The following is an 11100-nucleotide window of genomic DNA, read 5'->3' on the forward strand; positions in this document are numbered from 1 at the left end:
CAAAAATTTTTTTTTCTCCTGACGTAATCGATCTAAAATCAGCTAGCCGAATTCCTCATTAAGGCTGACGCCGACTAGACCGCGGCGGACGGCGGCGGACGGCGGCGAAATTTTCGCTCATACAGTTATCCATATAGGTGTTCACACTAGACGGCGGCGGACCGCGGCGGACCGCGGCAATTTTTCGCGAGTTCCAGGTTGGGAATATTTCGGCGGTGCGCCGCGCATCGCCGCCGTCTAGTGTGAACACCCGACCGATGCCGAAATTCATCCCAAGTATAAAAATAGGGAAACCTGCGTTACTTTGATGTAAATGGTTATGGTTTACAAGGATTCTTTTCATTCTCTCCGCTGTTCTTGCGAAAAATAAATGTATTCATTTTTACATCTTAAATAAATCCTACGGATATTAAATAAATGTTACGCAAGTAATTACTTCATTTTTAAAGAAATTTAAGTAAATGTGAGTTTTAGAACAACAAGTTATGATCAACGGATTATTTTATGTAAAAAATTTACTTTTTTCTCATTGTTCGGGTATGATGCTGATTTCATGAAGACTGTTTTTTATTTTGCGTATTAATTTTTATGCATAAGAAATGAGAGAGTATATTTTGAGCTAAAATTTATTTCATTTTTACTATACATATATTATATGTATAATAGGGTGTTTCAAAATAAAAAAATGTACGATTTTCCAACGAGCCACACCCGAAATAGTTTAGGTAGAAACAAAAATTCTGGCGAAAGATGAGCATTGTCGGTTGATTTTTAATCCTTTTTTCCTTTTTATCGAATTTATGATGGACAATTGTTAGTAATTTTATTTCGTGTTAAACACTTCTTCATCCATAATGAGTAATCAAGAAGTAGTGGCAAATATGCATGATTATTTATTGTGTGCCCATGACGACTGAGACAAATCGTGGTCATCAGATAATTGATAAATATCTCTTTTTCGTAGAAACAGTATCGGCGGGTGGTCACGCGACTATAGTGGGCGCATCTCACGGTAACTGCGCCGCGGTCCGCCGCGGTCCGCCGCGGTGCAGTGGGTGTCAGCCTTAACTTTTGAAATGTCCTACCATTTCCGAACACCTCCAACCATCCTATTTACCTATATTACTAGATTAGCTATTATATGAAAAGAGAAGAATTATTCACTTCGAAATGGGATTCTATTCGACGCGCGCTCGATGTATTCCATAACATTAGTATTCATAATTATTTCAACAACTTTTCATTTGCTCTCTCGATCTTGAATTTTCGTAGGCATATAACCAAAACGCTGTTCTAGCTAGTCGAGAGTGAAGTATCTACGTTGGGTAGAGAAGCAAAATTGTTTTTCGAAAAGTATTCGGATGGAAAAAAATTCAGAGTAACTGTAATACATCACGGATGCGCTAATTTTGAACGAGATGAAATAGATGCTTCGTATATGAGATAGTATTTAACGCTGCGTAGTGATTTAAAGACCTGAAAAGGTGATAGGAAGAGAAAGAACGAAGCTTCTTAACACTTCGAGTGTATTTTAACACACATTTGAAAGATACGAGCAAAATTTTTCATCATCCAACTGTCGCAGAACGGCAGCGTTATCGGCTGACCCGTTAAGTAAAGGATATATCTTCAGTCAACGGCTGACCATCGAAGGGCCTGGCCGCTTGAGTCTGGAATCGGCAGGACAGATAAGGTGTGTATTTCTTGTATGAAATGTGAACACTAGAATCATTATACATTATATCATATCATCATATATCATACATCATACATCGTACATCATACATCATACATCATACATCATACATCATCATACCTAGTATTACAGTTCGAAACCAAAGTTTGAATTTTCGGATGTTCAGAAAGTGACGTCACCAATCTAAAATCGGCTAGCCGAGTTCCTCAGTCTGGTAACAACCGCGCAGTAGAGCGGACGGTTGAGAGTCGCGCTCCGCAAACTTCGAGTACCGGGTTCTCAACCTCCCGGATCCCGCGCTTCGGGTCCGCTACGTATTTCGAGTACCGGGTTCTCAACCTCCCGGATCCCGCGCTTCGGGTCCGCTACGCGGTGAAACTCGACTTCCAGGATAAGCGCTCCGTGGTTCATGGTTCATGTTTACAATAAATTATTTCAATTCGTTTTTCGCGCAAGCTGAAATTCAGTAGCTGTCAGTCCGCTAATAAAATTTCTCGACTTCCAGGGTAAGCGCTCCGTGGTTCCGGGTTCATGTTTACAATAAATTATTTCAATTCGTTTTTCGCGCAAGCTGAAATTCATTAGCTGTCAGTCCGCTAATAAAATTTCTCGACTTCCAGGATAACCGCTCCGTAGTTCCTGGTTCATGTTTACAATAAATTATTTCAATTCGTTTTTCGCGCAAGCTGAAATTCAGTAGCTGTCAGTCCGCTAATAAAATTTCTCGACTTCCAGGATAAGCGCTCCGTGGTTCCTGGTTCATGTTTACAATAAATTATTTCAATTCGTTTTTCGCGCAAGCCCATATTCAGTAGCTGTCAGTCCGCTAATAAAATTTCTCGACTTCCAGGATAAGCGCTCCGTGGTTCCTGGTTCATGTTTACAATAAATTATTTCAATTCGTTTTTCGCGCACGCCCAAATTCAGTAGCTGTCGGTGCGCTAATAAAATTTCTCGACTTCCAGGATAACCGCTCCGTGGTTCCTGGTTCATGTTTACAATAAATTATTTCAATTCGTTTTTCGCGCACGCCCAAATTCAGTAGCTGTCGGTCCGCTAATAAAATTTCTCGACTTCCAGGATAAGCGCTCCGTGGTTCCTGGTTCATGTTTACAATAAATTATTTCAATTCGTTTTTCGCGCAAGCCCATATTCAGTAGCTGTCAGTCCGCTAATAAAATTTCTCGACTTCCAGGATAAGCGCTCCGTGGTTCCTGGTTCATGTTTACAATAAATTATTTCAATTCGTTTTTCGCGCAAGCCCATATTCAGTAGCTGTCAGTCCGCTAATAAAATTTCTCGACTTCCAGGATAAGCGCTCCGTGGTTCCTGGTTCATGTTTACAATAAATTATTTCAATTCGTTTTTCGCGCAAGCTGAAATTCAGTAGCTGTCAGTCCGCTAATAAAATTTCTCGACTTCCAGGATAAGCGCTCCGTGGTTCCTGGTTCATGTTTACAATAAATTATTTCAATTCGTTTTTCGCGCACGCCCAAATTCAGTAGCTGTCGGTGCGCTAATAAAATTTCTCGACTTCCAGGATAACCGCTCCGTGGTTCCTGGTTCATGTTTACAATAAATTATTTCAATTCGTTTTTCGCGCAAGCTGAAATTCAGTAGCTGTCAGTCCGCTAATAAAATTTCTCGACTTCCAGGATAAGCGCTCCGTGGTTCCTGGTTCATGTTTACAATAAATTATTTCAATTCGTTTTTCGCGCAAGCCCATATTCAGTAGCTGTCAGTCCGCTAATAAAATTTCTCGACTTCCAGGATAAGCGCTCCGTGGTTCCTGGTTCATGTTTACAATAAATTATTTCAATTCGTTTTTCGCGCACGCCCAAATTCAGTAGCTGTCGGTGCGCTAATAAAATTTCTCGACTTCCAGGATAACCGCTCCGTGGTTCCTGGTTCATGTTCACAATAAATTATTTCAATTCGTTTTTCGCGCACGCCCATATTCAGTAGCTGTCGGTGCGCTAATAAAATTTCTCGACTTCCAGGATAAGCGCTCCGTGGTTCCTGGTTCATGTTTACAATAAATTATTTCAATTCGTTTTTCGCGCACGCCCAAATTCAGTAGCTGTCGGTGCGCTAATAAAATTTCTCGACTTCCAGGATAACCGCTCCGTGGTTCCTGGTTCATGTTTACAATAAATTATTTCAATTCGTTTTTCGCGCAAGCTGAAATTCAGTAGCTGTCAGTCCGCTAATAAAATTTCTCGACTTCCAGGATAAGCGCTCCGTGGTTCCTGGTTCATGTTTACAATAAATTATTTCAATTCGTTTTTCGCGCAAGCCCATATTCAGTAGCTGTCAGTCCGCTAATAAAATTTCTCGACTTCCAGGATAAGCGCTCCGTGGTTCCTGGTTCATGTTTACAATAAATTATTTCAATTCGTTTTTCGCGCACGCCCAAATTCAGTAGCTGTCGGTGCGCTAATAAAATTTCTCGACTTCCAGGATAACCGCTCCGTGGTTCCTGGTTCATGTTCACAATAAATTATTTCAATTCGTTTTTCGCGCACGCCCATATTCAGTAGCTGTCGGTGCGCTAATAAAATTTCTCGACTTCCAGGATAAGCGCTCCGTGGTTCCTGGTTCATGTTTACAATAAATTATTTCAATTCGTTTTTCGCGCACGCCCAAATTCAGTAGCTGTCGGTGCGCTAATAAAATTTCTCGACTTCCAGGATAACCGCTCCGTGGTTCCTGGTTCATGTTTACAATAAATTATTTCAATTCGTTTTTCGCGCAAGCTGAAATTCAGTAGCTGTCAGTCCGCTAATAAAATTTCTCGACTTCCAGGATAAGCGCTCCGTGGTTCCTGGTTCATGTTTACAATAAATTATTTCAATTCGTTTTTCGCGCAAGCCCATATTCAGTAGCTGTCAGTCCGCTAATAAAATTTCTCGACTTCCAGGATAAGCGCTCCGTGGTTCCTGGTTCATGTTTACAATAAATTATTTCAATTCGTTTTTCGCGCAAGCTGAAATTCAGTAGCTGTCAGTCCGCTAATAAAATTTCTCGACTTCCAGGATAAGCGCTCCGTGGTTCCTGGTTCATGTTTACAATAAATTATTTCAATTCGTTTTTCGCGCAATCCCAAATTCGGTAGCTGTCACTCCGCTAATAAAATTTCTCGACTTCCAGGATAAGCGCTCCGTGGTTCCTGGTTCATGTTTACAATAAATTATTTCAATTCGTTTTTCGCGCACGCCCAAATTCAGTAGCTGTCGGTGCGCTAATAAAATTTCTATAACTTTAAAATCTTCTCATAATCTTTTTGGTAAAATGTGTCGTTAAAAAAATTATATCAAACCTTACACATTATATTTGATTCGTCTCATGCTGAAAATGTTTATTAGTATTCGAGGTATAACTCGAGGTGGTTGCCGGTGGTCGTTGGGGGAGGTTAGGGGTGGTTGCGGGTAATCAAGGTGATTCCGGAGAAGGGGGACGAGGATTTGTGCTCGGTGAGTTTAACGTTTTTATAATATTCGATGGCAATTGTAATTATATTTCATCTAATCTTTTTCAAACTTATCATCTTTACAATAAATTATTTCAATTCATTCTTCGCGCAAGCACAAATTTAGTAGCTACAAATGCGGTAGTTAAATTTATTCTACTATCAATTAATTAATTAATTATATTAATTCTTACACAATATTTTTGATGTGTTCTTATACTGAAAATCTTTATTATTATGGCAGATATACCTGTGGTGGATATCGGTGGTTGTTGTAGGTGATTGGCGGTGGTTGAAGGTGTTCGGAGTTGGACGAGGAGGAGGACGGGGAGGACGAGGATTTGTGCTCGGTGAGTAAAACACTGTTATAATATTGATGGCAATTGTAATTATATTTTATCTAAAATATTTCAAACTAGTCATGGTCACATAAAATTATTTCAATTCATTTTTCACGCAAGCACATATTCACTAGCTATGAATAAGCTTATACAATTTATTATATCATTAATTAATTAATTAATATTCTTATAATATTCAACGGCAATTGTAATCATATTTCATGTGAAATATTACAAACTTGTCACGTTTACAATAAATTATTTCAATACATTTCTCGTGCAAGCACATATTCAGTAGCTATGATTAATCTTATACAATTTATTATATTATTAATTAATTAATTAATTATATTAATCCTTATACAATATTTTTGATGTGTTCTCATACTGAAAATATTCATTACTATTCCAGGTATAACCCGAGGTGGTTGGCGGTGGTTGGAGGTGGTCGGAGGTGGACGAGGAGGAGGACGAGGTGGACCAGGAGGAGGACGAGGAGGAGGCGGGGTGGGTCGTGGGAGAGGACCTCTCCTCTCCTCAGAGGAGGGGAGGGGGAGGGGCAGGGAAGTGGGAGCGGTGGGCGGGGAGGGGGAAGGGACGGGAAGGGAAGGGAAGGGGCGGGGTCGGGAGGGCGGCAGTGCGGGGGGAGGGAGGGAGGGAGGGAGGGCGCAGCAGGGGGGGGGGTGTACTGCTCTATTGACTCTAATGGGCTCGCATCGACATCCGTTCTCCACTCTCTCCCTCCCACCTGCCCTCCCACCCTCCCGCCCTCCCTCCCTCCCTCCCTCCCGCCCCCCGCCACGCCACCCTCACCGCCCCACCCCTTCCCTTCCCTTCCCGTCCCTTCCCCCTCCCCGCCCACCTCTCCCACTTCCCTGCCCCTCCCCCTCCCCTCCTCTGAGGAGAGGAGAGGTCCTCTCCCACGACCCACCCCGCCTCCTCCTCGTCCACCTCGTCCTCCTCCTCGTCCACCTCCGACCACCTCGGGTGATACCTGGAATAGTAATGAATATTTTTAGTATAGGAACACATCAAAAATATTGTGTAAGGATTAATGTAATTAAGCAATTAATTAATAATACAATAAATTGTACAAGATTATTCATAGCTACTGAATATGTGCTTGCACGAAAAATGAATTGAAATAATTTATTGTAAACGTGACAAGTTTGTAATATTTCAGATGAAATAGAATTACAATTGCCATCAAATATTATAAAAGTGTTTTACTCACCCAGCACAAATCCTCGCCCTCCTCGTCCTCCTCCTCGTCCACCTCCGACCACCTTCAACCACCTCAGGTTATACCTTGAATAGTAATGAATATTTTCAGTATAAGAACACATCGAAAATTTTGTGTAAGGATTAATATAATTGAGTTATTGATTGAATAATTAATTAATAATATAATAAATTGTATAAGATTATTCATAGCTACTAAATATGTACTTGCACGAAAAATGAATTGAAATAATTTATTGTGAACGTGACAAGTTTGTAATATTCCAGATGAAATATAATTACAATTGCCATGAAATATTATAAAAGTGTTTTACTCACCGAGCACAAATCCTCGTCCCCCTCCTCCTAAATCACCAAGATTATAATACCCGCAACCACACCTAACTACCTCCAACGAAAACCGCCAACCACCTCGAGTTATACCTCGAATACTAATAAATATTTTCAGCATGAGAACAAATCAAAAATAATGTGTAAGGTTTGATATAATTTTTTTAACGACATATTTTACCAGAAAGATTATGAAAAGATTGTAAAGTTATAGAAATTTTATTAGCGCACCGACAGCTACTGAATTTGGGCGTGCGCGAAAAACGAATTGAAATAATTTATTGTAAACATGAACCAGGAACCACGGAGCGGTTATCCTGGAAGTCGAGAAATTTTATTAGCGGACTGACAGCTACTGAATATGGGCTTGCGCGAAAAACGAATTGAAATAATTTATTGTAAACATGAACCAGGAACCACGGAGCGGTTATCCTGGAAGTCGAGAAATTTTATTAGCGCACCGACAGCTACTGAATTTGGGCGTGCGCGAAAAACGAATTGAAATAATTTATTGTAAACATGAACCAGGAACCACGGAGCGCTTATCCTGGAAGTCGAGAAATTTTATTAGCGCACCGACAGCTACTGAATTTGGGCGTGCGCGAAAAACGAATTGAAATAATTTATTGTAAACATGAACCAGGAACCACGGAGCGCTTATCCTGGAAGTCGAGAAATTTTATTAGCGGACCGACAGCTACTGAATTTCAGCTTGCGCGAAAAACGAATTGAAATAATTTATTGTAAACATGAACCAGGAACCACGGAGCGGTTATCCTGGAAGTCGAGAAATTTTATTAGCGCACCGACAGCTACTGAATTTGGGCGTGCGCGAAAAACGAATTGAAATAATTTATTGTAAACATGAACCAGGAACCACGGAGCGCTTATCCTGGAAGTCGAGAAATTTTATTAGCGGACTGACAGCTACTGAATTTCAGCTTGCGCGAAAAACGAATTGAAATAATTTATTGTAAACATGAACCAGGAACCACGGAGCGGTTATCCTGGAAGTCGAGAAATTTTATTAGCGGACTGACAGCTAATGAATTTCAGCTTGCGCGAAAAACGAATTGAAATAATTTATTGTAAACATGAACCAGGAACCACGGAGCGGTTATCCTGGAAGTCGAGAAATTTTATTAGCGCACCGACAGCTACTGAATTTGGGCGTGCGCGAAAAACGAATTGAAATAATTTATTGTAAACATGAACCAGGAACCACGGAGCGGTTATCCTGGAAGTCGAGAAATTTTATTAGCGGACTGACAGCTACTGAATATGGGCTTGCGCGAAAAACGAATTGAAATAATTTATTGTAAACATGAACCAGGAACCACGGAGCGGTTATCCTGGAAGTCGAGAAATTTTATTAGCGCACCGACAGCTACTGAATTTGGGCGTGCGCGAAAAACGAATTGAAATAATTTATTGTAAACATGAACCAGGAACCACGGAGCGCTTATCCTGGAAGTCGAGAAATTTTATTAGCGGACTGACAGCTACTGAATATGGGCTTGCGCGAAAAACGAATTGAAATAATTTATTGTAAACATGAACCAGGAACCACGGAGCGCTTATCCTGGAAGTCGAGAAATTTTATTAGCGGACTGACAGCTACTGAATTTCAGCTTGCGCGAAAAACGAATTGAAATAATTTATTGTAAACATGAACCAGGAACTACGGAGCGGTTATCCTGGAAGTCGAGAAATTTTATTAGCGGACTGACAGCTAATGAATTTCAGCTTGCGCGAAAAACGAATTGAAATAATTTATTGTAAACATGAACCCGGAACCACGGAGCGCTTACCCTGGAAGTCGAGAAATTTTATTAGCGGACTGACAGCTACTGAATTTCAGCTTGCGCGAAAAACGAATTGAAATAATTTATTGTAAACATGAACCATGAACCACGGAGCGCTTATCCTGGAAGTCGAGTTTCACCGCGTAGCGGACCCGAAGCGCGGGATCCGGGAGGTTGAGAACCCGGTACTCGAAATACGTAGCGGACCCGAAGCGCGGGATCCGGGAGGTTGAGAACCCGGTACTCGAAGTTTGCGGAGCGCGACTCTCAACCGTCCGCTCTACTGCGCGGTTGTTACCAGACTGAGGAACTCGGCTAGCCGATTTTAGATTGGTGACGTCACTTTCTGAACATCCGAAAATTCAAACTTTGGTTTCGAACTGTAATACTAGGTATGATGATGTATGATGTATGATGTATGATGTATGATGTACGATGTATGATGTATGATATATGATGATATGATATAATGTATAATGATTCTAGTGTTCACATTTCATACAAGAAATACACACCTTATCTGTCCTGCCGATTCCAGACTCAAGCGGCCAGGCCCTTCGATGGTCAGCCGTTGACTGAAGATATATCCTTTACTTAACGGGTCAGCCGATAACGCTGCCGTTCTGCGACAGTTGGATGATGAAAAATTTTGCTCGTATCTTTCAAATGTGTGTTAAAATACACTCGAAGTGTTAAGAAGCTTCGTTCTTTCTCTTCCTATCACCTTTTCAGGTCTTTAAATCACTACGCAGCGTTAAATACTATCTCATATACGAAGCATCTATTTCATCTCGTTCAAAATTAGCGCATCCGTGATGTATTACAGTTACTCTGAATTTTTTTCCATCCGAATACTTTTCGAAAAACAATTTTGCTTCTCTACCCAACGTAGATACTTCACTCTCGACTAGCTAGAACAGCGTTTTGGTTATATGCCTACGAAAATTCAAGATCGAGAGAGCAAATGAAAAGTTGTTGAAATAATTATGAATACTAATGTTATGGAATACATCGAGCGCGCGTCGAATAGAATCCCATTTCGAAGTGAATAATTCTTCTCTTTTCATATAATAGCTAATCTAGTAATATAGGTAAATAGGATGGTTGGAGGTGTTCGGAAATGGTAGGACATTTCAAAAGTTAAGGCTGACACCCACTGCACCGCGGCGGACCGCGGCGGACCGCGGCGCAGTTACCGTGAGATGCGCCCACTATAGTCGCGTGACCACCCGCCGATACTGTTTCTACGAAAAAGAGATATTTATCAATTATCTGATGACCACGATTTGTCTCAGTCGTCATGGGCACACAATAAATAATCATGCATATTTGCCACTACTTCTTGATTACTCATTATGGATGAAGAAGTGTTTAACACGAAATAAAATTACTAACAATTGTCCATCATAAATTCGATAAAAAGGAAAAAAGGATTAAAAATCAACCGACAATGCTCATCTTTCGCCAGAATTTTTGTTTCTACCTAAACTATTTCGGGTGTGGCTCGTTGGAAAATCGTACATTTTTTTATTTTGAAACACCCTATTATACATATAATATATGTATAGTAAAAATGAAATAAATTTTAGCTCAAAATATACTCTCTCATTTCTTATGCATAAAAATTAATACGCAAAATAAAAAACAGTCTTCATGAAATCAGCATCATACCCGAACAATGAGAAAAAAGTAAATTTTTTACATAAAATAATCCGTTGATCATAACTTGTTGTTCTAAAACTCACATTTACTTAAATTTCTTTAAAAATGAAGTAATTACTTGCGTAACATTTATTTAATATCCGTAGGATTTATTTAAGATGTAAAAATGAATACATTTATTTTTCGCAAGAACAGCGGAGAGAATGAAAAGAATCCTTGTAAACCATAACCATTTACATCAAAGTAACGCAGGTTTCCCTATTTTTATACTTGGGATGAATTTCGGCATCGGTCGGGTGTTCACACTAGACGGCGGCGATGCGCGGCGCACCGCCGAAATATTCCCAACCTGGAACTCGCGAAAAATTGCCGCGGTCCGCCGCGGTCTAGTCGGCGTCAGCCTTTATGGAAACAACCGCGCAATAGAGCGGACGGGTGAGAATCGGGGCTGGATCCTGCGCTTCGGGTCCGCTTTCTGGTGCAACTCGAGTTCCAGGACAAACGCTGCGTAGTTTCTACCCTCCAGATACGCTACTTGACGAAACTCCACTTTCA

This window comes from Neodiprion fabricii, chromosome 5, assembly GCF_021155785.1.
Source record: "Neodiprion fabricii isolate iyNeoFabr1 chromosome 5, iyNeoFabr1.1, whole genome shotgun sequence".
Classification (NCBI taxonomy): domain Eukaryota; kingdom Metazoa; phylum Arthropoda; class Insecta; order Hymenoptera; family Diprionidae; genus Neodiprion; species Neodiprion fabricii.